The sequence below is a fragment of the Amphiura filiformis genome, chromosome 18 (assembly GCF_039555335.1).
Source record: "Amphiura filiformis chromosome 18, Afil_fr2py, whole genome shotgun sequence".
Lineage (NCBI taxonomy): Eukaryota > Metazoa > Echinodermata > Ophiuroidea > Amphilepidida > Amphiuridae > Amphiura > Amphiura filiformis.
The window spans coordinates 10,186,985-10,212,271 of NC_092645.1; the positions used below are offsets into that span (position 1 = coordinate 10,186,985).

The 25,287-nt window shown below is 32.2% G+C and overlaps 1 protein-coding gene across 1 annotated transcript in view; it reads right to left on the reverse strand.

The window, feature by feature from the left end:
* Positions 1 to 9,632, reverse strand: part of LOC140139831 (uncharacterized) — a 192,548-nt gene extending 182,916 nt beyond the window's left edge. Inside the window, exon 1 of the mRNA XM_072161575.1 lies at positions 9,449 to 9,632. The gene's annotated coding sequence lies outside the window, so the exon portion shown is untranslated. The remainder of the gene's footprint in view (positions 1 to 9,448) is intronic.
* Positions 9,633 to 25,287: the final 15,655 nt, after the last annotated feature.

Below are 25,287 nucleotides of genomic sequence, written 5' to 3' on the forward strand. Positions count from 1 at the left end.
ACTCCAGTTTTGCATTGCATAAATCATGACTATGATATTATTTGTGGCAAACGCTTCAGCCATGCAATTTTGGCAGAAGTTGGCCAGAAGAATCAATGACCCGAACTGACATAGTACACAAAGAAGTCAGAAAGGGTATAAAACGTTTTAATGCATTTGAATACATTTATTTTTAAAAACTTGCTGCAAAACATTCTGACATAATGGTATTTAAAGCCATAATCACAGCGATGCCCTCGGTTTTTCTTGAATTTCTCCTTTTTACATGATTGTAATGCCAGGTGGTGTACTCCTGTTTTATTCAGAGTATGTCAGCAGAGTGCTTGCTAACACATCCCGTGAATGTAAGCGCATGTGTGCACATATATCATTGAATCCGTGACGTATAAATTGTATGCATATCGGTATTTGTTGAATTTCACAAATATACTGTGTGCATCGCTATACGTTTTGTTTGCACATCGCAGCTGCAGCTACGCAATGCTCTGTGCTGTAATAAATGTTATACGATTGTTGAGCTAGTACACGCATGGGGATGCATGGTAGGTACTTGAATGAAATCGAAGTCTTCTTCGTTTTACCTCGTTTGTTTGGCTCGAAATTAAAAGGGGCAATCATGGTAATGTGATCAGTAAAAACTGTAACATTTAAATAGGAATCTATTCTTTATGCAAATCACACATTATATAGCTTTATCTAGACAGAATATTTTACTTGCTGAGAAATATTTAATTGTAACATTTAAGGGATCTGGAATGAGCGTTTCGACAATATTTTTTGTGGGACATGAGAGCACAGACATATTGAATTGCATTCTGGATACAAAGAATGTTTTTTCTGATATCAAATAATTTTCATTTTTGAAATTCACGATATAATACAAATTTTATGACAAATTATTAGTTTGATATTTTTCACATTTTTGATATATAACAGTCCTCAAAGTAAATTTTATAAATCTAATGACATATTCTTAAAGTGTATGTAGCTGGGAGGAAAAGCCGATGATTAATTGAAAATTTTGACCTTTCATATTGAAGATATGGGTTTTTTCCCAAAAAAAGGCCTTTTTTTTTTTTTTGGTGTTTTGGGAAAATAAATCCATATCTTCAATACAAAAGGTCAAAATTTTCAATTGATCATCGGCTTTTCATCCCACCTACATACACTTTAAGTATAAATCATTAGATTTTTAAAGTTTACTTCGAGGACTGTTAAATATCACAAATATAAATTTTTTATCATTTGCCATAAAATGTGTATTACATTGCGAATTTCAACAAAAAAAATCAAAATTATTTCAGAAGGACATTTTTCGTATTCAGAATGCAATTCGATATGTCTGATGTGCTCTAATGTCCCACAATAAATACTGTGCAAACGTTCATTTCATACCTCACCCCTTAATAACATTTTTATAAAAGTATTGTTGTAGTGTTTATTCATATTAGACATGAAAAATGTTAAAACTTATGACTAAAATCATAATGTCATGTGTTTATGACATATTTATAACGTTTTGGAAACATTTTTGTGTTTGCTGGGTGCACCTGGCTAAGAGAACCACTGAGCTAAGCCGTTATTGGAGTCAATATCATGTAGGGGTTAGTATGGTCATTATGGTCAAAACAGTAAGAAAGGTGGTCACCAGTTCTTTTGTTATATATAGTCGCACTAAATGCCAATCAATACATGTTAAAATCAGCACAATTCAGAGATACACCTTTTTGCTATAATTTTTCAGTAAAATATATTATAAAGTAATATTTTTTTCCTTCAGAAATGTTCGTTAAAAACATAGTGCTTGCATGGATATTCATTTAAAAAAAAAAAATCCTGGTGTTAAAATTTAGGCAAGAAATTGTGTCTTTCAGTGTGATATTTTTTATTCTTATAGGCCTGTGAGCTTTTTTTTCAAATACATTTTTTAGCATTTCAAACTGATATAGTTGGCTGAAAATAGATAGTTCCCACCTCTGTATTAAGGCAGATCGTGTGGGTCTATATATTATAGTTTGGTTAGAATGTCCATGTTGACTTTACCTAGCTTTTTTCACCTGCGACTGTCAAATGTTCAACCAGTAATTCATTTCTAATATAACCAGCAGAAATAATCGATATTTCTATTGTGGCTTGCCAAATCATCCATCCATGGGGACATTTGCAAGTTGATTTTGACAAAATTGGCAGTCGGAATTGAAAAATGGTGAATCAAAACAGAAATTCTAACAAAACTATGACATGTAGCTTTATATAATGTGCCTTTGAAAGTTGGGAAATATCTTTCTTTTTCAAATTATTTTACTTTGAGAAGCAAAAATGATGACCACAAAAATGCTTGCGGAGAAACTTGAAGCCTATTAAAATTGAAAATCTTCTAGAAGCCTAAATTTCTCACTTAAGTTTAACATCCGTTTTGAAAAAAATATACAGTACCAAGCATTATAGTTTTCTTGCTATTTTCATTTTGCCGAGAAAATTAATTTTACATTGAAAAGGTGTAACTCATCATTTGTATTGCCTCGTTAAGGGGTGGTGCAATAATTAGGTGTACCCCTGGGGTGGTGAATTCTCAAAATGGTCAGCCAAAAATTGCTTGCCCCCCAGCCGACATGCATTCTGATGATATAACTAGCAGATTGTGGGCAGGACTGAAAAGTTATGGATTTCCTCTCTCATCGATGTCCTGGTGATCATTGCTCAAAATCTGCTTGACTTCAACAAAACCTAACTACAATTTGTTGCATAATATGCCTAAGTGTAAACATGGTAAAGATGCATAGGAACATCAACTTTCATTAGTCTTATATACGCTGGCAAAGTTACGTAATTAATCAGATTAGGTACAATAGCGATAGGTGAAAACAATTTTGAACATATCGCGCTGCACTACAAGCAGGTTACACTCATCACCTGTGTATGTCTGCAATCATAGATTGAATACAATACATGTCTTTTCAAAGATACTAATCTTGCAGGTGCAAGTGATCAGCATGATATGGTTCAATGCAGAGGTACCACGTGAATGTATCAGTGAACTTGAGCGCGGTATATTCAAAAATTGTTTTCACCTATTGCTATTGTAGTTAATCCGATTATTACGTAACTTGTAGAAGTGACGTAGTTAATCAGATTAACTGCCATAGCAATAGATGAATATAATTTCTTACTATACCGCCCTGCACTACAACATTCATGCGGTACCGATGCATTGGACCATTAAATGTCAAAGAAAGGCTGATCATTCGCACCTGTAAGATAAGTATCTTTGAAACGAGTGGTATATTGTATTCGATCTGTTTGCTGAAATACACAGGTGATTTATAGTGTGATCTGCTTGTAGTGCAGGGCGGTGTATTCATCCGGGGTATTCATCTATTGCTATGGTAGTTAATCCGATTATGACGTCAGTTCTACCGCGTATTCGCCAGCAAAGTGGTTACATAATTCCCTGGTATCTGGATCATGCATGCTCCGGGCATGCTCCTTTTGGAAATGATAGTATATGTCATAGACTTTGTGTTGCGATCATTTCTATCATGATTCAGGACTCAAAAGCGTGATCCAATTGTTATAGTGATAATCGCATTACACATAACACTTCGCTGGCGAATAGTGGCTCACTGAGTATAACAAACACTTCTAAAGTGTTAGTAAAACATTTCAAGATTTTGCATAATTTCTATCGTCTATAGTGGTTGGTAACCTATTTCAAGATTTTGCATATTGTCTGTAGAAGAATTTTAATAAAACTGTATCAACAGATCGGCATGCGCTGAAATGTGTAATTTGTTGTTTCTTTCTTTATTTTGAATTAATATCATGATTATGAGTAATCTTTGGTCCGAAGTATTTAAAAAATTGAGGTCATTGATATTAGAGACATTTCCCTTGTCCACTTAACTATTTTAGTGAGTGATTACCCCATTTTGTGACCCGACTAATGATGTATTTGGAGAATGGAATTCTTTAAAATTGACGTATAACAAAATGTCGTCCCTTTCAAGCATTCATGCAAAAAGAACACATAATGTTTCTTGTAAATGGGATAATTCCTTATGGAATTACTAACATTTATACAGCATGATAATCATGATAATATGGTCCACAGTGTTTTCATTGATGATATTCATGTAAAAATTGATATCAAATGAGAGATCCCGTTTTTCTCATTAAAATATTGAAAATAGGAGTTCCAAATCGGTGTAGACCTATTTCCGAAGATATCTCTAAAAAAACCTGATGAATCAAACGTGGTACCACAGTTAAGACTAATTCAACAGTGTTTTGATGATTTCTCGGAAATATAGCAATTTGGAAAATTTTAAAACATTTCCAAATTTCTACATGTAAATGAGAAAAAATATGAGCTTTCACCTGATACCAAAATCTACATTCTGATGGGGTAAAGTAAAGGGGGGGCATAAAATATAATAAAAACTAATAAATGTCTATCTGTAGGCCCCTATTTAATAACTTATTCTCTTATATATTTATTTACTCTTTTTTTACTTATATTAATTATACTTGTTTTTTAAATTGATCTATTCCTTACTTATTTCATTATTTTTATTGTTTTAAATTATTTACTTAATTGATTGATTGATTAATTTACTTACCTTAAGGTTGGTCTGAACCCTGGAACTATGGAAACTTTCGGGCCTCATAACTTCTAAATTGTTGGTCCAAAGTATGTAAAAGTATACATATTTAGAATGGCAAGTTCATCTGTGAGGTCACATTTATTATTATTCAAAAAATAAAAAACGGGTCCTAGATATTTTGATATATTTTTAAAATTTGGCCCAAGAATTTTTTTGTTACAATGCACGAAAATTATTTTTGGGATTTTGGGCCCAAAATGGCATTTTGGCCCAAATTTGACCTCACAGATGAACTTATCAAGTCTTTTCCATTCTAAAAAGTATACTTTTATATACATTAGATCAACAATTTAGAAGTTATGATGCCCGAAAGTTTCCATAATTCCAGGGTTCAGACCAACCTTAATTTATGTGCTTAATTACCTACTTACACGTAATTTATGCAATTGATTGTTTGATTATTTTATTTGCTTAATAAGACTAGACTCGATTGATTGGTTAATTTTCACTTAAATTTATTTATTTATTTATTTATTTCATTACTTATTATATTTATATTATTTGTTTAGTTCTTCCCTTATTTATATTCTTCTTTTATTTACTTATTTACCAATTTCAATTATTATTTGATATCATTTATTATATTTATTTATTTATTTATTTATTTATTTATTTATTTATTTATTTATTACCTTAAATTGTTTGATTGGCGTAACCCGACCTACCCTAGAATTAGGCCCGACACTAGACATTTTTTCTTTGTTTTTTGTGGGTTTTGTTGGTAAAAAAAAATATATATAAAGAAAGAAAAAAAAGAAGAAAAAAAAAGATCCTTTTTAAACGCAATTTACAGCTTTAAAAGTTGCATTGGTAACTTTTTATCAAACAGAATGTCCTTGAATATACTAAAAAAATCCCTATCTACCTATACCCTATTTTTTGTTGTTGTTGTCACGCCAATCCAACAATTTTTAGACTTATTTAGTGACGTAAATTTAAAGTTGACTTTAAAGATTGATTGACTTACTGAATGATTTAATTATTACTTTAATTTTTTTAGTTCTCGACTTGCTTATCGATTGATCTATTTACTCCTTTACTTTATATTTAATTACCTATTTATTTACTTACCTAATTATTTACATACTTATTCCCTTACTTTCTTTTCGCTGTTGTAATACACGTTAGAACATAGACTCTGTATTCAGAGTCTATAGTTAGAATATGACCGTGCTAGGTCAACTGACTCACGTTACGAACCACTGATCCAAACGATCACAACTGAAGCTTTATATGGCATAGGCCTATCAGGTGTATGAGCCCCCCAAAAAAAAACCCGCGCAATAAGCTTTAAAAATAAGCTCGAGGCGTGGTCGCAGTGTTTTTCACAGACCCTCGAGCCAGCATATTGTCCGGGTAGTTCATTTAACGATTTCAAGTCGGGAATAATAAATCGAATAGAATAAACAGTGTGCATTGCATGTCATGAGACAATAAACACAAAACACATCTGACACCCCTTGGCATTCTCCTCCGGTCGCAGACGGTTTGCCCAATATTACTCTTAGACTCTTCCGAACGTTTGATAATAGAGCCTGTAATTTACTCGAAATGATGCAAAAATTATCATGCGAAGAAGACTACATCTACTGCGCATACTTATTGCGCCGGTGCTTAAATTGCAAAATATACGCAATTTAATATAGGAACCATGTTTTGTGTCATATATGCAATTTAAACAAAAAAATGCACATTTTAAGCTGAGAATATGTTGATAATAATTATTATTATTATTATTATTATTATTATTATTATTATTATTATTATTATTATTATTATTATTATTATTATTATTATTATTATTATCTTTGTAATTGTTATTGTTTATAACATAATTCCAGGTGGAACTCTGACAACTCCGCATATAAATATGTTTTGAATAATTATTTCAACGGGACAATATTATGTTGTTCATCATTAACAATATCATCATTACATATCATCAGGATTCCAAAATTAAAGTACCATTAAATTGCTCGACTAAAACCAATTTAATAATACCATTAAGACGACTATTACTTAATGATACCAATACTGAGTACATAATACTATACACTATTTTACTACATAGTTTGCATCATATAGGTATATCTTCAACACGAAATGTCAAAATGTTCAAATGGTGGACGGCTTTTCCTCCCAGCTCCATACACTTTAAGTACATATCATTAGATTTATACAGTTTACTTCGAAGACTGTTATATTAAAAATATCAATTGGGACACATTATGACTCTTTTATACTGAATACTTTACTTGTGATTAACATCTGTATAATTTCGAGTTCAACTGAATGCGTTCGTCATGATTATAACACATTTTCAATTTGTATCTCAAACATCGACTATGACATAGTCTACATTGTACTAAGATATTATAGTGCGTATACAAAAAAGTATCCTTACACTGAAAACAAAAGACCATTTTATAAAAACACTAAATTACAAGTGTTACAAAATGTTATAAAACGTTTTAATAACATTAAATGTCGGGTTATTAAAACATTATAAAAACGTTTTAAACAGGGTGACTCCCGGGTTGACTCTTTCATTATTCATTATTATTATTACTACATTACCTATCTTGCTGATATAAGACCATCAACAAAGGGATTTTAATCCTTTGATATTTTTACAGACATTTTGCAACAGATTAAGAAAAGAATCGAGTTTTTTTGATTAAAATGAAAATAAGTTTGCAATTTTTGTAATTCCCAGGTGAACATGTGAGGCCGAGGGAATCCTTAAATTTTCATTATTGACACATCCCCTAACCATACAACTAGGAAAAACGGCTGAAACCATAAAAAGAGCATGTCTATTAAACATTGGGCTTTCCAGCTCAATTTTTCAGGTAATTGACTTTTTCATGAAAATAATGAATGTTTTGGCCAAATGAAAAAACTAATGCCGTTGACGTGAAATGTGGAATCAACTCTCATTAGTATAAACGGTACTTATCATATTATTGTTTATATTATTAGTATTGGATTAAATGACCCGACCTGTACATGTATCAAGTAAATATACTTTAAGTGTAGTATGCATGTACATGAATAACGCAAGTTTGTCGTCAAATTCATAATAAATAGAATTTATATTAAGGTTCAGTATTTTAACAATTGCTTTAAGGGGTGGGGTATGAACGTTTGGACAGTATTTATTGTGGGACATTAGAGCACATCAAACATATCGAATTGCATTCTGAATACGAAGAATGTCCTTCTGATATCAAATAATTTTGATTTTTTGAAATTCGCAATGTAATACACATTTTATGGCAAATGATTAAAATTGATATTTTTGATATTTAACAGTACTCAAGTAAACTTTATAAATCTGATATTTTTAGACTTAAAGTGTATTAGGTGGGATGAAAAGCCGACGATCAATTGAAATTTTGACCTTTCGTATTGAAGATATGGATTTTTTTCCCAAACACCAAAATAAATTAGGTCTTTTGGGAAAAAATCCATATCTTCAATATGAAAGGTCAAAATTTTCAATTGATCGTCGGCTTTTCCTCCCAGTTACATATACTTTAAGAATATGTCATTAAATTTATATTTATTTATTTATTTATTTATTAGACTTCATCACTGGTACATACATGTATAACATTATTGCTCATCAAAATTTTGAAAAATATAATATAAAAGCTTTTTTAAAAAAAACATGTTAAAAGACCAGCAAATAGGCTGGGATAAACAGGTGTAAATTCACCTCTAGAACCATCCCACCTAGGAAAAAACCTAAATAATTTGGCAAAAGAATGGAAAGCCAGGGCAAGACCTTAAATGGGCCTACAATTTGGGCAACGGCAAGTGGAAAACCAAGTGCAGGTATCAGAAGGAACAAATTTTGAATAAAATTGAGACTTCAAAAATCCAGAGCTTGAAATTTGAAAGAAGAAATGGAATTGGATAATCTGGTTTCCAGAGGCAGCTGGTTCCACAAGGGAACAATGCGGTTGAAGTATGATTGTTTGTGGGATTCAGTCTTACACCTCTGAAAAGATAACATAAGAGGATAAAATTTACTTCGAGGACTGTTATATAACAAAAATGTGAAAAATATCAAATTTTAATAATTTGTCATAAAATTTGTATTATATCGTGAATTTCAAAAAATGAAAATTATTTGATATCAGAAAGACATTCTTCGTATTCAGAATGCAAATAAATATGTCTGATGTGCTCTCATGTCCCACAAAAAATACTGCCGAAACGCTCAAAACGCTCATTCCAGATCCCTTAAGACAAACAAATAATTTGGGAAAATAGCTTATAAGTGTTAATAAAACAGCACAAACATATTTCCACATTAAATACCACTAGCAGATAGATATTTAATTTTCAAATGGAGGATAAAAATTATATAGAAGTATGCCCTTTTTCCTGAATATTTTGAACAAAAATGAAAACACACATCAGGCGGTTGCTGTCATCAGAAGTGGGTTATTCCTTCATGTAATTTTACACGAAATTAGGGTTAGGGTTAAGGTTAGGGTTAGTTTAGGGTTAGCATTAGGGTTATGATTAGGGTTAAGATTAGGGTTAGGATTATGCTTAGGGTTAGGATTAGGGTTAGAGTTAGGATTACCTTACACGAAATAATTACATGAAGGATCGACCCAGAAGTGACCCAAAATGTCAGTGTGTCTCTCCTCCAAGAACAGTCTGATTATGTGAATGTCCTTTTATGTAGTGTGACTTGCACCTAACTGCCCCTGTAAACTTTAGTGCCATCAGAGTTTTTAAACTACATTTAAACTATTGTTACTTACCTTTAACAAAGTATATATTTATTCCAAATAGTATTATAATCCATAGTGGCGTCCATTTCATTCTCGCCATTACATTTTTATCTTAATTTGGCTTTTTGGGTGCTAATGGCTAACTACCATTTACCCAGCCCATATCCTACTTAGTCAGCCATATTAGTTACCTGTATAGTAAACAGTAATACATTAGCTTTGGTAGACAATTTGGACTTAATTGGGAGATCTGGTATGAAAAGTGTTGCCAGAAAACAGACACAATGACGTTGTGAGCTTAACAGCTTACATTACTTGAGCCTCCAAACAATTATAATTTAAGAGATTTATTTATTTAATACATTTCTGTAAACGTTATAAACGATATTCTGTAAAAAACAAACAACAACAAAAACAAAACAAAAATAAAAAAACCCAAACCCCCCAAAAAAAAAAAAACCCAACAACAACAACCCAGATACAGTTATGTAAACAAATACACGTTTTAAGTTATTTAAGTTTAAAATTTTAATTCAAACTTAATTTCAACATGTTCCTACCAATACGAATTTGATCATCCTTTATGATATGTTGCAGGCATAACTCAAATAAATTATAGGCTTATATTATATTAGTTTCCTATGGTTATTAGTAGCATGATATATACCTAATTAGCACAATATACTTCGTTGGCAACACTGCTTTTCCTCTACGTACCTGTGCTGTAATTTGACATAAATCGTGTCAGAATTTCTACACTCGGTTGGTTTCAGAGAAGATATCTTACCCTTCCCAGAATCCTTTGCAACATGACGCATCACCTTACTAACCCCCTTAAATAATGGCCATTATTCAAAAAGGGCTATTGTATTGCAAATCTGTAAAATGCGTTGGAAGCAGAATTTATTTCTGCGCATTTTGACACCTCATTTGATACGATAGCCCAGAAAACAATAAAACACCGGTCAATTAAATGTAGTGAGGTCCAGATTTGAAAGTTGCACTTACATACAAATTCTTACAATACAAAAACACTCAGATATCATCACACAGATTTCCTTCCATTACACTGAATGCAAAATTAATAGAATTTACTGCAACTTTCAAATCTTGTGCTACATTGATTTAAATATACGCTGTGACGTCAATATTATTTTAGTCAATTGCTACAAATGAGATGTCAAAATGTGCAGAAATAAATTCTGCTTCCAACGCATTTTACAGATTTGTAATACAATCAACCGTTGTTGAATAATGGTCATTATTTAAGGGGGTTAGTTATTTTTGTTGAGATGTTTACTTTGTGTCACTATCGACGCGACCCATGTTGCACTAGATCACGAGACCGTAAATCAGTACAGAAAATTGAAATGGAAGAAATGCATTGTGGGAAGTGCAAGATATCGTCTTTGGGTTTGTTCTTTCAGGTCAAAATCAAGGATACACTTAGTATAACCTGTACGACTCATTCATCTTACTGCTTGGATGAATATCAACACAAACGAACAATAGAGCAGTCGCCAAGCAACAAAGGAATCAAGTGCAAGTTCATCCAACCCTCCCTTTATTGGGCGTTTCCTTTGGTTGCGATGAATTCTGTTAAGGCCGTGTAAAATTAATATTTTGGTTCTCGTCCCTCCTCCTCAATTTCTGGGATTTGTCAGATTTTTTTTTTTTTTTTTTTAGATTTTTCAATTTTTTAGACTTTGGAATGATTTATGAAATCTTCATACATATAAATAAGTTTATTAGAGAACAAGCATCACTTCCAAGTCTTTTGTGGAACTCTAGAGGGTTTATCCTCAGAATCTCACATTTGAAAAAAAAAAAAGGGCCTCATCGTTTCCTCGAGCACTGTTGGAGAAGACCGAAAACTACTGACAATGCTAATTTTACATTGAAAAAAAAAAAAAAAAACACCTCCCTCCCTCATCAATTCATGAAAATCCTCTGGACGAGAACCAAAACATTAATTTTATACGGCCTAAAGTTCGTTAGTATTTTTGCGGTATATTTTATTTCGTGGCAAGATAGCTTTCAATATGAACTCTTTTCAGATTTTTCTTTTCAATCCTTTCCGTTTAGGATTTGTTTGTTTTCTGCTTCTATGTTTGTTCATTTAACGGGTTACAAAGCACGAAAGGTCATTAGTCCGAAAACCCAATAACTTTGATGCAAACCATCATCCTTACTTTATCCCTAAACTTACCCTAACATAACCTACACTGTAAACGTAAGTTAGTCAAAAAAGGTTATTTTCGACTAACTAAAATTAGTCATACAAGATATAATTTTTGTATTCAAGAGAAAATAATGCTGAAATAATGTATTTATAATGCTAAAAGAACAGTAATATCATTTCACATTAATTTGATTCACTTCAACATATTTTCATGACTTATAATATTCAATTTGTAAAGAATAAGAATTATTATCGTGATTTAATTTTTTTCCAAAATCTGATTTTCAATAAATAATTAGTCATTTATTTTCCTTGAATACAAAAATTATATCTTGTATATTTTCCTTGAATATAAAAATTGTATCTTGTATGACTAATTCTAGTTAGTCGAAAATTAGTCGAATAATCTTAACCCTAACTAAACACAACACTGACTCTAATACTAACTATTACCTTTACCCTAGCCTAACCCTCTCCCTAACACTAACCCAAAATAATGCTAACCATATAATTTCAAGTCCTAACCTTAAACGCCCCAAATTCTAACGTTATCCCTTTTCGGGCTCTCTATTTTTGAAAGAGCAGATTGTAATTTGTGGAACTAGTAGAAGAATTTAATTTGTAGTAAAAGAAAAAAGTGTTGACAATTTTAAAAGTGTCGATTTTGAAAAGGCCAATATAATTTGAAAAGTAGTATAACAAATTGTTGAAACCTTAAGTAAGTAGTAAGAGAAAAAGTGTTAAAAACTTTAAAGTAGTATAGAATAATGTTGAGAACTTGAAAATGGGTCGTTTTTAAAAAAGCAGATGGTTATTTGGGAAAGTGGTAGGAGAATGTCATTTGTGCAAGCAGTACGAGAAAAAAGTGTTGAAAATTCCAATATAATTTTAAAAAATTAGTATAGAATAATGTTGAGCACTTGAAAAAGGGTCGTTTTTGAAAAAAGCAGATTGTTGTTTGTGAAAGTGGTAGGAGAATGTCATTTGTGCAAACAGTACGAGAAAAAGTGTTGATAGTAAGAGAAAAAGTGTTTAAAACTTTAAAAAGTGTAAATTTTGGAAAAGGCCAATGCAATTTGGAAAGTAGAATATAAAAGCCTTGAACACTTGAAAAGTGTCATTTTTGAAAAACAGAATGTAATTTGTGAAAGCAGTAGAAAATTTAGGAAAGTAGTAAGCATAAAGTGTCGATATTTCGGGGTTTAAATGGTAAACAAAAAAGGAGGGATGTTTTACATATACGTAGTAAATCCGCTTCAATTGTTTGTTTGCAAGACGTTCACTTTGATAAAAATATTGAATGTATGGTAAAAGCAGAATGGGGTGGTGGAGCTTTTTTTAAGCTCTTTTTCCTCCAATGCAAGAGGAGTAGCCATTTTTCTTAGCAATAAATTAGATTATAAAGTCCACAACACTCGTGCAGACGGAGAAGGAAATTGGTTAGCTGTAGATATATCTATTAATGATATTCGTGTGACACTCTTTTCGATTTATGGTCCAAATGAAGATAAACCGGATTTTTATAATGAAATTAAAAGACATGTAGAAGAAATAAATAATGCACACTGCATTTTGTGTGGAGATTGGAATTTGGTTCAGGATCCAAAACTGGATACCTCAAATTATATTCCAATAAATAACCCGAAAGCGAGAAAAGTAGTTTTGGATATGAAAGATCATTTTGGACTGATAGATCCATGGAGACTTCACAATCAAAATATTCGTAGGCCTTATTTGAAAAAATAATTATATTACTGGTATTGAAGTCGAAAATGTTCATTGTAAAATTTCTCAATATGCTGATGATTCCACAGTTATTTTAAATGGAAGCGATGAGAGTTTGGTACAAACATTGAATACTTTGGATTTGTTTGAGAGATTATCCGGTTTGAAAATAAATGAAGACAAAACCAATGTTGTTTACATCGGTTCACTTCGAGGTAAAAATCCAAACCCCGAACTAACAAACAAAAAATTGAATTGGGTGAAAATGGTAAATTTTCTGTTCTGGGTGTTGATTTTTCAACAAATTTAATGGACATGCCAGAGATTAACTACGAAAAAATTATGGAGTCGGTGACAGGTTTAATAAAACACTGGTCTAAAAGAAATATAACTGTATTGGGAAGAATAACTGTTGTTAAATCTATTTTGATGCCAAAGTTTAACCACCTTGTTCTTTCTATTCCAAATCCATCTAAAGAATTTATTAAGGCCCTGCAAAAGCAATTTTATGATTTTATTTGGAGGGGAAAGAGAGATAAAATAAGTAGAGATCAATTGTCAAATGATTACTCTGATGGTGGTTTAAGATTGGTAAAAGTAGATTTGTTTTTTGAAGCACTTAAAAGTACTTGGATCAGACGAATTGCAAATGGTAATATTGATGAAAAAGGATTGATGTTTTTTAATAAGCTTACCGGCATGAACATTGATGATCTGGAAAAAGGAGCAAATCATACTTTAACAGTTGCGAAAAGGATACAAAATATTTTCTGGAAAGAGGTTCATTTATCGTGGTCCCATATAAAAAAGAATCATACTCCTCAAAAACTTGATGACGTTTTAAAATCATGTTTGTGGGACAACGAGCTATTCAAAATTGGTGGAAAAGAAATTAATTACAAGAAATGGCGCACATCGGGAATTTGTTTCATTTCGGACCTGGTTCATGCCGATAGTAATCGTTTTCTTTTCTTGAATGAAATTGAAGCTAAATATGATTTGAAAATGAATCCTTTAGAATCCCCCGGGATAATGGTGTACTTCGTGCAATTAAAAGCAATTTTAAGCATATATTCCAGGCAAATATTCAAATGTACCCGATCCCAAAACCTTTTATTCCTTTTCATTTGAGTCTGATCCTTCAGGATAAAAAAATGTTGCAAATCACTTTGTAATCAACTAATGAATATAAAGGTTCCAAAAGCAAAACAAAATTGGAGCGAAAAATTGGGCTTCCCTTTTCAAGATGATGAATGGAAGATGCACTGTTTGATACCTTTTAAATGCACAATAGACGTAAAATTGCGATGGTTTCAGTATAGAATTCTAAATAGAATCTTAACCACCAATACCTTCATGTATAAAATCAACCAAAGAAATAACAATTTGTGCACATTTTGTAATGAGGAATCTGAAACAATTAAGCATATCTTCACAGAATGTAAGTGAAACCAATTTGGGTTCAGCTACAAACCTGGTTTTTACAAAAAGTTGGTATTCCTGTTACCTTAAATCAAAACCATATTCTTTTTGGAACAGACATAAAAAAGAGTAATCATGCTGTAAATTTGATTATCATCTTAACCAAATTTTATATTTATAGAAGAAGATGTCAAAATTCGTCACTCTCCTTTTTACCTCTTCAAAAAGAAATTGAAAATTATCACATTCTGGAAAGATTTATTTATTTAAAAGACTTAAATTACCAAATATATCAACGTAAATGGCAGGTTTGGAGGGGCTTATTTAATTAATGCATGCGATGATTTTTATCTACACTATTATATTTGAGAATTGTGCTGTGATAAATTGTTCTGTCTATTTGTTTTGTATTGTTGTTGTTTTGTGTTGTATTAAAAACCCGGTAGAGTAAGATATGTAATATGTTTAAGGAATGAAAATTTGATTTGCCGGAGAAAAAAAAAATAATCATAAAAAAAAAAAAAAAGTGTCGATATGAAGAGGCCAATACAATTTGAATAGTATAAAAAGTGTTGGAAAAGTGTCGTTTTTGTAAGTGTCAATGTAATTTGTGAAGCAGTAGCAGAAGTGTTGAAACCTTTAAAAGTGTCGATTTTGAAAACGCGAATTGAAATGCAGTACAATGTATGGTCATTTGGGAAAGCAGTAGAATGTCATTTACAAGCAGTATGAGAAAAAAGTGTTGAAAAGTCCAACATAATTTTTAAAAAGTAGTATAGAATAATGTTGAGAACTTGAAAAAAGGTCGTTTTTGAAGAAAAAAAGAAAGATTGTAATTGGTGATAGTATAGTAGAATGCAATTTGTGATAGTAAGGGAAAAAGTGTTGAAAAGTCCAATATAATTTTAAAAAAGTAGTATAGAATAATGTTGAGAACTTGAAAACGGATCGTTTTTGACAAAGCAGATTGCAATTTGTGAAAGCAGTAGGAGAATGTAATTTGTGAAAGTAGTAAGACAAAAATGTTGAAAACTTTAAAAAGTGTCAATTTTGAAAAAGAAAATACAATTTGAAAAGAAGTATAAAACGTGTTGAAAACTTGTAATTTATGAAAGTGGCAGGAGAATATTTGTACAAGCAGTAAGAGAAAAAATTTTGAAAATGTTGAAAAGGACAATATAAAAAAAGTATCACTTTTGAAAAATTAAATTGTAATTGGTGAAAGCAGTAGGAGAATGTAATTTGTGATAGTAAAAGAAAAAGTGAAAAAGGCTATAATGTACTTTGAAAAGTAGTATATAAAAAGGTGTTGAAAACTTGAAAAAGTGTCGTTTTTGAAAAAACAGACTGTAATTTGTGAAAGCAGATTGTAAGAATGTCATTTGTGATAGTAAGAGAAAAAGTGTTTAAAACATTGAAAAGTGTCAATTTTGGAAATTTTGGAAAAGGCCAATAGAATTTGAAAAATATCATAATTTATAAAAGTCTTGAAAAGTGTCATTTTTGAAAACAATGTAATTTGTGAAAGCAGTAGAAGTATATGCTTATAAAGTGTCGAAAACTTTTAAAAAGTGTCGATGTGAAGAGGCCAATACAATTTGAATAGTATAAAAAAAGTGTTGGAAAAGTGTCGTTTTTGTAAGTCCTAATTTAATTTGTGAAGCAGTAACAAAAAAAGTGTTGAAACCTTTGAAAGTGTCGATTTTGAAAAGGCAAATTGAAATGTAGTACAATGTATAATGTAATTAGAGTAAAAGAGAAACTTGAAACTTCAAAGAGTGTCAATTTTGAAAAGGCCAATATAATTTAAAAAGTAGTTTTAAAATGTTGAAAACCTCAAAAGTATCATTTTTGACAAAGCAGATTGTAATTTGTGAAAGCAGTAGGAGAATGTAATTTGTAATAGTCAGTGAAAAAGTGTTGACAATTTAAAAAAGTGTCTATTATGAAAAGACCAATACAATTTGAAAAGTAATATATAAAAAGTATTCAAAACTATAAAAATACCCGTTTTTTAAAGTGCCAATATAATTTGTGAAGCAGTAACAGAAAAGTGTTGAAAACCTTTAAAAGTGTTGATTTTTTAAAGGGCAATACAATGTGAAAAGTAGTATATAAAAGGTGTTGAAACTTGAAAAAACTGTCGTTTTTGAAAAAGCAGATAGTCATTTGTGAAAGCAGTAGGAGAATGTCCTTTGTGCAAGCAGTACGAGAAAAAAGTGTTGAAAAGTCCAATATAATTTAAAAAGTAGTATAGAATAATGTTTTGAAAAAACAGGTTGTTGTTTGTGAAAGTGGTAGGAGATGTCATTTGTGCAAACAGTACGAGAAAAAGTGTTGATAGTAAGAGAAAAAATTGACACTTTAAAAAGTGTCAATTTTGGAAAAGGCCAATACAATTTGGAAAGTAGTATATAAAAGTCTTGAACACTTGAAAGTGTCATTTTTGAAAAACAGAATGTAATTTGTGAAAGCAGTAGAAAATTTAGGAAAGTAGTAAGCATAAAGTGTCGATATGAAGAGGCCAATACAATTTGAATAGTATATAAAGTGTTGAAAAAGTTTTTGTAAGTCCCAATTTAATTTGTGAAACAGTAACAGAAAAAGTGTTGAAACCTTTAAGTGTCGATTTTGAAAAAGCGAATTGAAATGTAGTACAATGTATAATTTAATTAGAGTAAAAGAGACTTTAAACCTCGAAAAGTGTCGTTTTTGAAAAAGAAGATTGTTATTTGTGAAAGTGGTAGGTGAATGTCATTTGTGCAAGTACTACGAAAAAAAGTGTTGAAAAGGCCAATAATAATTTAAAAAGAAGTATAAAATAATGTTGAGAACTTAAAAGAAGTATAAAATAATGTTGAGAACTTGAAAAAGTGTTGTTTTTGAAAAAGCATATTGTAATTTGTTAAAGCAGGGGAATGTAATTTGTGATAGTAAGTGAAAAGTGTTGACACCTTTAAACATATTTGAGGTCTTAAATTAGAGCTAAAGAGTACAGGTGTTGCCTGCTGCTTTAATTTTTGACATAATTTATCTTGTTTAGGATATACAGGGGTGAAAATCACTGGTAACTTGTGCACTGTGGCATTTGCTGAACAAGTTTTTTTTTATATGCTACCTTTCAAATTGTATTGGCCTTTTTAAAATTGAAACTTTTTAAACTGGAACATTGAGTGTAGCAAGTAGAAGACTGCAGGATAAGCAAACATTGTAAATTGTTGCAGTTCATTGATTGTATTATATATGTGCATACATGTTTATTCAAGAACATGGTCGGATCACTACATTTTTCATTAAAGATTGAATTTTGTTAACTAAGATTTTGCATTCTGAAGTGAATGTGGGTAAAATGTGTTTTTGCCTTTTGGCCTTGCCATCCATAACAATGTAATGTGTGTGAAGATGGCTACTTTCACTTTGGAGGGGCTGCTGAATATATGTCCCTACAAGAAAGCAATCAATGCAGCACTCTTTCTAAATGGCAACCATGGCAAGTGCCCCCTTAGCCACAGCCATGGACGAAAGAGGTAACAGACAAACTTCAGTCAAAGTCTCACAACCCCTAGCTACGCCACAGCCACACTAAGATTACCTATCATTTCAGCAAACAATAGCCAGGACTCGACCAACCATAATGGTACATGTATGGCCAACAACTGTAATAAAGTAACAGTGGTCCTGTGTGAATGAGCTCTGCGGGATCAGCATCAAGATGCCTAAGCCAAACACATAGTGAAATTTCAGAATGACCACCAAACACATTATGTTATTCCTCTTTTATTCTTTTATTGTCCATATCACATATACTGCAATATATTACACAATAAACAAACACACATATGATAACATATATCACACACACAAAATGGACACAAAATTACATGGTATATAATCACTAATTATATATGCCATAGCCCAATCAGTTTATAAACAATGGTTAAAATATGTAATTGATTTTAGGAATGGTGTTTAATAGTGATTGACCAGATTGAGAGCCTCACCACCCCCAGCCCTCCCCCACACATTAACCCATCAAAATAAATTATCAAGTGAAAGCTCATAATATCTTTCTCATAAGCCCTAGCGACATTTTGGCTTGGAATGTTTAGGCAGTATAAACAAACCCATACTAGTTTGTTGGTTACCACCAGTGGCATAGCACAAGTTATCCTATGGGGAGTCATTTTTCGGCAGTGTTCCTATGGGATTTTCTACATTTTCAAGTCGATTGGGGGGTGCACACCTGTGCCCTATGATGCTAAGCCACTGATTACCACCCTGGAAGTTGTGTCTATGGGCCACTAGGTTTTGCTACTATAATCTAATCCATGGAACAATAATTATTTAACTCAAAAGTTGGAATATGAATGTTTAGGTGATGTACCTCAATGTGAGGTAAAAAACACAATGTGTTACAATCGGACCACAATCTGGTCACACACCTTTATGCCTTTCTTACAGAGCCCTTGATTGGTTAATTACATGATATAATCATCTCACTAACCAATCAAAATAGAGCTTTTAGATCTCTTGGTCCTGTCGGCTCTACTGACTATTCTTACCATATCTCTGATTTGCTAAATACATGATATACTCCTCTTTGTAACCAATCAAAGTAGTTCTTAGAGGCAATGATTTTTGACATAAAAAGATGTGTGCAACCAACGGGGAATCTGCCAAACCAGTAAGGGTGTATCCTTCATGTAAGAGAGCACTAAACAAATCCTAACTCTAACCCTAACCCTAACCTTTACCCTAACCCTTACTCTAAACCTATTAGTATTTTGTGCTCTCTTACACTAAAGATAAATCCAAGCAAGGAACCAATGCACTACATACTCTGATTACTGTATTCAGGGTCGGATCCAGGAATTTTTGATAAAGGGGGGCGCCTTTTGGTCGAAGACGAAAAAAATGTGTTAAAGGGGGTTACCCCCTCGAAAACTCAATGGTTTTGGCCCATTGTTTGCTGTTCATGGCGAATTGGTTACTTTTTTTAAATTTCTTACAATTTTGTATTTTTAAGTTACCGCGCCCTTTGCTAGTAAAAAAATAGAGGGGGCGCGCGCCGGCTGCGCCCCCCCTAAATCCGCCCCTGGTATTTGAACTCTCAATGTCCCCTTGCAACTTGATTGTCATTCATTCGAATAATAATTCCTCAGATTAGCATTATGAAATTCTCTTGCGTCATCCTAGGTGCACTGTGTCGGTGACCCTCATGCAAATCCCGGAGAGTACAATAACAAATAACATTATAATTTCAGTCATGATTGGACTGTGGCATAATTATCATTGTCTTCTTCAGCCACTGTGTCACCAGATTTACCAACAATAATTTCAGCCCGAATAGCGGACCAAATAGAAAACATTAACATTACCCAATTGTTCTAATTGTTTTCTGTGTGACTGGGATGGTCAAAAGTCACAAGGAAAACCTATCTGGGCTACCAAACTGCATGTTTGGTTAGCCCTGCCCCACATCATGCAGAATATTCTTTAGAAATTCAAAAATGTCAATTGTACACTTTCATGACCATACATCATTAAAAATGCATTAAATGAGTACAAACAAGCCTAGTATTGGCTCAATGGTTTTAGAGATAGCTCTTGAAATTTTGAGAAAATTACTCAAAACTTTTTATGTTGAAGCATATGGCCAGCACAAAGAGCATCAATAGGCAAAATCCTATTACTTATCCTAAAGCATAGCAAAGCTATAAATGAAGTGACACGGTAGCTGATAGAGTAAAAACAACTGGATTTCAGGATGACTGACTGACTGACCATTAGGTTGATTAAATCAGCAGGTTGTTGGTTGGATGGGATCTAATTATTACCGTAGTTCAAGCCTGTATCATTGATATAGGAGAGGCAGTTGACTGGCAGTGGAATATGATATCAACCAAATAACTGCTGGGAAACAACAGATATACCGTAAACGTTCGCCTAATGGCGCTATGGGCTCCCTTGACATTAGTGGAATTTTAGGCACAACCTAAAAGTGCCCTCCCATAAAATTCCCACCAGCAAATAAGGGCACGGAACCTTAATTCTTGTTGGGATTTCCGAGGAGGGAGCTTTCTATTTGCAATTTACCCCAAGGCAAAGGAGCCCATAGCGCCATTAGGTGAACGTTTACGGTAGTGTGTCTCATCTCAAATTGAATCAGTGCATTTACACGGCTGCATCACCAGCGTACGACCATTCTGACAACCCACCCTTCTATGTGGGTGTGTATTCCTCGCAGTATTAGGTTGGCACGTATGATTCAAATCTGCCACTGCAAAATCCAACGTGGCATCACTCTCAACTTGAGACGAGACAGACTATTGAAATCACAAGTGTCCAAATATGGCGATGCATTAAAATTTGTTAGCAGTGATGGTAAATTGAATGACTCCAGTTAATTAGTATGCCAGTCATGTATGGCTACTATATGACATGATCTGATCCACTCAGACCAAAATTGGAAAATTTGACTATTACCATCACTAACTTGCTCAGCACCTAACATATTGATGTTGAAAACCCTTATGCTCATGTGTAGTGCTGAACTTTCTTGGTTAGTGCAATGAGCCAAATAATTACAGGAATGTTAAGGCCTAAAAATAAAAAAAATAGTATGTCTCACAGGTTTAAATATCCAATGCGGAATGTGTTTTCCCCCTCTTTTTCCCCCTACTCTAACTCAGTCAAAATAAGCCTGAGATACTTGGAACTCTCAAAACTTACATTCTTATGCAATCACATAAATCTTCAAATAAATCTTTTAAAACAAATTTTTACTGATATCTTGGTGTATAATTGCAAGAATGTAAAAAAAAAATGGGGAAAATTTAAATGGGGCTGAGACAAATGTGCACCACAAAACCAATGCATGTGACAGCTTTGAGACATACTATTTCTAACCTTATTGAATGGTCCAAGCATTTAAGTTTGGAATGGAATTTAAGTAGAGTATTATCCTTATTATTACAGCATATTAAAGTTACTGCATTTTGAAACATTCAAAACAAAATAGTACCACATATGGCTTAGCATCAAGACCTTCTCTACAATAAGAACCATGTGCAACTTTTCACACTGCAATTTTGAAAAAGACCAATATGAGTTGTCATGAAGCGCCACCTAAAGACAATTGCATTACAAACATGCGCCACAGAAGATTCTTGATGCTTTGTCTGTCACACAGTAAAAGTGGTAGTTTTCGAATGTATAATATTTTGTGTTTTTCAGATTTTGAGTTATTTCACTTGTTTTTAAAGTTTTCTTAAGTACATAGACTATAACATAAAAGAATGTTTGTTTTTCTTTTGATGGCACAAAAATGAATGTTCTGCAAAAAATTCCACATTTGCTATAATACGCAAAACAAAGTAAAATCCACTACTATTGCATGAATGGGCTATTCCCTTCGAAACCCTCACCCCCTTGAGAAAGGTTGTGTAATTCTGACCAAATTCAAGTTTCAGTCATTAATCTAAATCCAATAATAATTTTTCGAAGAATTGGGGCCAAATGTGTAAAATTCAACCAGATTCCAATGTTTTATACATATTTCAGCTGAATTCTTGACATAAAATGCACACATATTCTACCAGAAATAGCAGCAATGATAGCACTGTCTTCTTTCATAGGGGATATGAATTTCAAATAGAATAGCCAATTTGACATTAAATTGCATAACACAGTAATAATATTTCAACATAACACTTCTCTCTTTATATATGTCTATGGGTTACAAAAATCATATGCGCATAAATTTAAGCACTGGAAAAATACAGGGGTATATCTATTTAATGATCACATCACACACATTTACTGCACATTTTGTAATTATCTACAAATAAGATGATTATAAGCAAATTTGTATCTATTTTTGAATAACAAATTACAAGTACTACTAACCTTTGGCCTTTAACCCTAGTTTGAGCCATGTTAATCATGGTTTAAGTCATGTTAACCATGGTTTGAGATGTGTTAACCCTGGTTTAAGCCATGTTAACCCTGGTTTCAGCCATGTTAATAACCCTGGTTTAAACCAGAGTTAAACCTGGTTTAAGCCATGTAATTAACCCTGGTTAAAGCCATGTTAACCTGGACTACAATGAACAAGTACTATATCTCACTTTTGGCCTTTATTACATGTGTGACCTAATATTTAGGCCTCAATGACATGTATATACAAATTCCATAATAGATTATACTAAATACACACATACAAGTACTGGGTTTAAATAGTTTGTATCAATGCTTAATACTTACATATACAAGATTGCCATTTTGTTTTTTATACAAAGGTTAACAGTTAAACAATTGGAATATACTAAGATTGCTTTTTTGTGTGTTGTTACAATAAAATATGTAAAATATGTACAGTGTTGACAAATTTTGGTCAGTGTTACATTAAATTCATGGTGCATACATGTACAACAATATAATATATACATGAATTAAGCCATAACATATGGTGGGTGGGTGGGTACAAAACTAGAACTTGAATATCAGTTGGAACTTAAAAAGTTTACACTTAATCATGTTTCTCCCTACAAGTTATTTATTTGTAAAGACCAGTAGCATACATCTCTATTAACTATTATTCATTCATTATATGTGTTACAGTCTGCGACATGGGGCCAAGGAGGCATTTTTGACAATTTCAGTTGCTCTAATTATTACCTTATACAAACATTGCACCATCATAATGACACTAGCATACTTGGTTCTAAAGTTCTGTGATGTGTATTTTGTTGTTTTTGGTTGTTTCTTACTCCGCATCTCTGCTTTTAATCTCAATTTCAAGTTTGCCGCCTTTGCCCCCAATGTTCCAAATTGTGTCACATACAAAGCTACAAAACAAATTAATATGTTTAATAGCCCATTATTGCTCCAAATAAGGCTTTGGACTGTTCTTCTGGGGCAAACTTTACCCTTTTTCAACTTTTGCAATAATTACAATTTTCATCAGCTGTTTCAATATTCAGTCTTAATACAATGAGATCCACCACATCGGTCCAATTAGTAATGAAACTTATTTTAGGCCAATGGGCAGGTAGTTCTCATGGGGTTAAATGGGGAAAGGGCAAGGGAAAGATGCTCAAACATACGCCAATGTATAGCACACAATGTATGCCACTAAGTCTGGTTGGTTATATGTATTCATTAATAATACAAAACTTGTAAAACATGCATCATAGCATTGATTTTAGAGGTTTTTAACAATGCAAGGTAGTTAGGCCAAAATAATACTGATGGAAGTAAAAACATTCTGTACAATGTCTCAAGTTTACTGGTTTCACTGACAGTAGTAAATTTATATAAGTTTATATATTTGTTTGAGATAATAATTCAGAAAATTGGGGTCACAGTACTATAGATTATGATGATCAATCCTTCGTTAAGTCACAATACATGTTCGCCTGTTAAACATAATTATGTTTATCTCAGTACAAATACTTTGTAATCAAATTTGGCAGCCAGCCCTTTGTAATTGCCACGTTATCATATGGTTACACAAATCGCAATGCACATAAATTGGTGGATTAATGTTTCCGAGAAAATCACAATCTCCTTTCACCTCACACCATTCCGAAATGAGATAGAGGAGCTTACTGCTAGCAAGAATTTCCTATACTGTCAACAGCAACACTACTAGCTAAAATGTCCTGCATGTACTGGCTTACACTGTATGTACTTTAACATCTACACTTACTGACAATACTACTAGTCCAAAAACAATACCAAAATCAATACATTGTAACATTTAGAATAAATAAGATGCACAAATATTATATAACATATCACGATTAAAGACTAATTATATACATAGTACATATAAGTATATGATAAAATAACATCAAATGTCAATTAAATATTACAACTATCATACATGAAATTCTCTTTGAGTTTATTGCTTTTACTGAGTCAATATAATATATAGAATTCAGTTACATTTCACATAAAATATATATTTGATTTTTCGTACAGTATAACTGGCAACTCTATCAACAGAACAACTTAACCCCGTGGACGCTACCGGCCAAACTATAGGCCTCTATTTTTCTTTTGATTTAATTAGTAGCTTTCACCTTTGTACCATTCAAAACCCTACTCCACTAATACAGCATTAATTTTTTTTTTGTAATTGCAAAAATATTATCAAGTTCTGCCAAATGAAACACAGCTCAATCATAATTATTCATTTAGCACTAACTGGCAATAAAAGTTAAATTTCACTATTTGGCCAAATTTATAAATTAAGGGTGCTTTTTCAATCAAGCCTAAAGAGTTTTACTAAATCGAATTTCAATTATTTTATGCATTCTACATGTTTCGTTTTTGTAAACGCAACATTGCTTTGGCGAATTGCTAAGAAATTTTTGTATGTATATATTCTTATTATCAATCATTAAATTAAGAAACACAAAAAAGAGAAAATTATAGCAAAATTGTGGCATATATTCAAGATTTTGAATGCTTTCAGAAAACATGGCAGAAATGCATTTTTTTTTTTTTTTCAAGTGATTGGTAAAATAGTGAA